This window comes from Ailuropoda melanoleuca, unplaced genomic scaffold (assembly GCF_002007445.2).
Source record: "Ailuropoda melanoleuca isolate Jingjing unplaced genomic scaffold, ASM200744v2 unplaced-scaffold3345, whole genome shotgun sequence".
NCBI classification, from domain to species: Eukaryota; Metazoa; Chordata; class Mammalia; order Carnivora; family Ursidae; genus Ailuropoda; species Ailuropoda melanoleuca.
The window spans coordinates 1-3,928 of NW_023204337.1; the positions used below are offsets into that span (position 1 = coordinate 1).

Genomic DNA, 3,928 nt, shown 5'->3' on the forward strand with positions numbered 1-3,928 from the left:
TGTGATACATCAATCACATCAATAAGAGAAGGGATAAAAACCATATGATCATTTCAATAGATGTAGAAAAACCATTTGACAAAGTACAACATTCATTCATAATAAAAGCCCCCAAAAAAGTGGGTTCAGAGGAACATAGGGCGTACTCGCTCTTTGCGCCTGAGCGGAGGGCCGGAGGCGTGCTGCTTCATTACTCTTGAAATGAGTGGCGGGGATCTGCTCTGGGAGTCTCTGCTGTATCTCTGCCAGGTGGAAGTGCGCTCCTTCATCTGTAGGACCGGTCATGGTGCTGCAGCTCTCCAGAGAGCAAGGCATCACCCTGCATGAAATCGTGGTGGAGTTCTTCTGTAAGTGCTCATCGCGCAGGCCGGAGTGGGGGAGAACTGAGGCCAGGCCGCTGGGTGGGCCCGCCGCTCAGCCACGGAGGTGGGGGAAGCGTGGCGGGGGCGGGGGGGGGCAGGCCGAGAGACCTGGAGTTAAGCTCTCNTGGCGGGGGCGGGGGGGCAGGCCGAGAGACCTGGAGTTAAGCTCTCTATGCCTCAGCCTCCTGCCTGGCAGGGGAATCTAGGAAGAAGCGGATGCAGGCAGCGCCTCCAGACCCATTGCTAGCGGTGGAGCAGGAGGCCCAGGGGCTTCTGAGGCCTGCGTCGCCAGGTAGCCCCTAGGCCTGCAGCGTTGCTTTAACTACAGATCCTGCGCTCTTTCCAGCCTCCCTCAGCCCCGGCCTCCGCGACTTCAGACGGAGTATGACCCGGTGGGCCCACGTATATTTTTAACAACCCCTCGGCCACGCTTTGACTCTGGTATTAGCTGTGATGGACTAGATTTAGGAAACGCTGTTCCGGACCAGGCCAGTTGTACCTTCTGATAGAATCTGGCTGGACTTGTGAGGAGAAAAGGAGAAAAAAGAGGGAAAGGCTTGCTGAGAGCTTTGGAGGGAGCAGTGAATCAGTTGCTAACTGAGACGCAAAAGCCTATTTTGACACCCTCTAACCACATAATCCGAGTTGGGACTTGGATTACAGTGAGCTGTAGTACTACTTCGACAGTAGATTAATGCAGTTTGGCGTTTTTCTTTTATTGTCCAGGAATGCAGGTATCGTGTTCTCTCTTATTTAGAAGCAAGATTTCAAGGATGTTTAATGCCACTTTTTACCTACTCTGCTTTCAAAAAGACACCCGCAAACACATGTTTAGGCATTTACAGTTTTATACCATTAATGAAACCGCAGCCACATCTAAATATGTTTTATTTTCCAGCATTACAAAGTGATAATGACTTTTCTTTAACGTTCCTTTTGTTTTCAGCATTTGGCATCAACGGCATTTTATATCAGCGTGACATATATCCATCTGAAGCCTTTACTAGAGTGCAGAAATATGGACTCACCTTGCTTGTAACAACTGATCCTGAGCTCATAAAATACCTAAATAATGTGGTGGAACAACTGAAAGGTATTTAATTGTTGAAAACCATTCTGAGGTTTGCAAGCCTTGTAGGACCCATATTTTCTGGCATCTTGGTGGTCATTTTTCAGCTCTATACAAAAAGGTGTAAAACACTACAATCTCAAATATAGTGATTCTTAATTGGAAGGAAGCAAATAATATATAAGTTGAAACAAAGTCCACCCTTCCCNTTATTTTCCAGCGTTACAAAGTGATAGTGACTTTTCTTTAACATTCCTTTTGTTTTCAGCATTTGGCATCAACAGCATTTTATATCAGCGTGGCATATATCCATCTGAAGCCTTTACTAGAGTGCAGAAATATGGACTCACCTTGCTTGTAACAACTGATCCTGAGCTCATAAAATACCTAAATAATGTGGTGGAACAACTGAAAGGTATTTAATTGTTGAAAACCATTCTGAGGTTTGCAAGCCATGTAGGACCCATATTTTCTAGCATCTTGGTGGTCATTTTTCAGCTCTATACAAAAAGGTGTAAAACACTACAATCTCAAATATAGTGATTCTTAATTGGAAGGAAGCAAATAATATATAAGTTGAAACAAAGTCCACCCTTCCCGTAGGTTGAATATTTTGATGTTAGGAATCTGATATGGCTTCACAAAACTATCTCCATCAACTTCCTTAGAAATGATTTTTTGTGGATCATGTAGCCAGATGGAACAAGTTGGAATTTTACATACTTATGGTGATGTTCATTATGGAGAAAAATCCACTATATATTTTAACATGATACATTTTCTGTAGCTGCCTAGAGTTTAAAGCCACCATTACTTTAAGATAAAGGAAAATAAAATTGGATCCAACCTGGGANGGGATCCAACCTGGAAACTAAAAAAAAAAACTTAAAAAGAAGAACTACTAAGTAACAGAGTACCCAATAGAATTCTCCAATTTTTTTATATATTTCCATATGTCTTTTTAAAAATCCTGCCTGTAAGTCAGTAAGCCTTTTCTATCTGAATACTCATTGTTTTTTCTTTAGTTCAAGAAGTTCTTGTATTGAATGAATACTTGTTCTCTATCTATTCCTTTTTTTTCCCATATTTTTCTCTACTAAGGATTCTCACTTCTAATTTTTCTATTGTAGGATGGTTTTCCCTACCTCCCCATTTGATCTTCCAAAACTAGTTCCAAAAAACACTACAGTAGTCATCTCTTTTCTTTTTAATTCATGAGTCATATATATTTTTTGTATCAAGTAGCTTTATTTTTTAAATTACATTAATTGTATTTTTATTATCTTCAGGGCTATATCACCCATAGTCATTCACAGAGCTGCACTCAGATTATTTAGCTTGAAACCTGTAAGCAACTAAGAATCTGTGTCATCTTAATATGATGGAGAAGCAAGCCCCGCCTAAGCTACTGGTTTTTGGGTTGTCTTCTTTAAGACTACACTGAGGATATTTCACCTGAGATATATGTAGTCCTTACTATTTAATTTNTTATTTAATTTATCCCTTTTATTTTAGTTAAAATGGAGGAATTGCTCTTCTTAGAGGCAAATTGTTCAATCTGTTTGAATCCCCATCCCTCTAGTCTTCTTAAGGACTTTACCCTAGTTCTTCCCTAGTATTTTTGACTTCTTTGTTTTAAGTTATTTTCATTGCTTTTATCTGTCTTCAGTTTTAAAAGAAAAAAATTTCCACCCACCCCAGATCCTTAAGTTATTACCCATTCTCCTTTTCAGAGCTAAATTGAGGAAAAGTTGATATATGTCAAGAAAAAGTTGATATATATGACAGCCTGTATCCAGCAAGTGGCCTGTTTTTGTACTGCCTGTGAACTAAGAATGTTTTCAGATTTTTAAAGGGCTGTTTTTTAAAGACTGCAACAGAGACCTAGGTGGCCACAAGCCCTGAATATTACAAAATTGTTTTGTCTCTTAAAAAAACCCATGGATTCCTGAGTATACTATCCCAATTTCCAGGATTAATTCAGGGCTCATCCTGAGGCCCTCTTCTCACTATAATCTCTCTCTAGATGATCTCTGACATATACATAGCTTCACTAACAACCTTTGTGTAGTTGATTTGCAAACGTATATCCAACACAATTCTCCTAATTTTGTGCTCATATAGTTAGTGGCTCCCTTGATAACTTCATGTGGCTATCCCAGTCATACTTGAAAACTAAACTTAAGGGGCTCCTGGCTGGCTCAGTCAATGGAGCATGTGACTCATGATATTGGGGTTGTAAATTCAGCCNGATAACTTCATGTGGCTATCCCAGTCATACTTGAAAACTAAACTTAAGGGGCTCCTGGCTGGCTCAGTCAATGGAGCATGCAACTCTTGATACTGGGGTTGTAAGTTCAGCCACACGTTGGGTGTAGTGATTACTTAAAAATAAAGTCTTAAAACTTAAGCATCGTCTCCCATTTGCATTCTTTTTCTCAGTGAATGAATCAACCATCCAACTAGTGATATAAACCAGAAAGTTGGGAGCTGTCCC

The 3,928-nt window shown here is 40.5% G+C and overlaps 1 long non-coding RNA gene across 1 annotated transcript; it reads left to right on the forward strand.

Annotated features, from left to right (window-relative positions):
• Positions 1–524: 524 nt before the first annotated feature.
• Positions 525–2,284, forward strand: LOC117798738. Its single transcript, XR_004622902.1, has 2 exons — positions 525–1,096; positions 1,700–2,284. It is a non-coding gene; the product is annotated as an uncharacterized LOC117798738 (long non-coding RNA).
• The last annotated feature ends 1,644 nt before the right edge of the window (positions 2,285–3,928 follow it).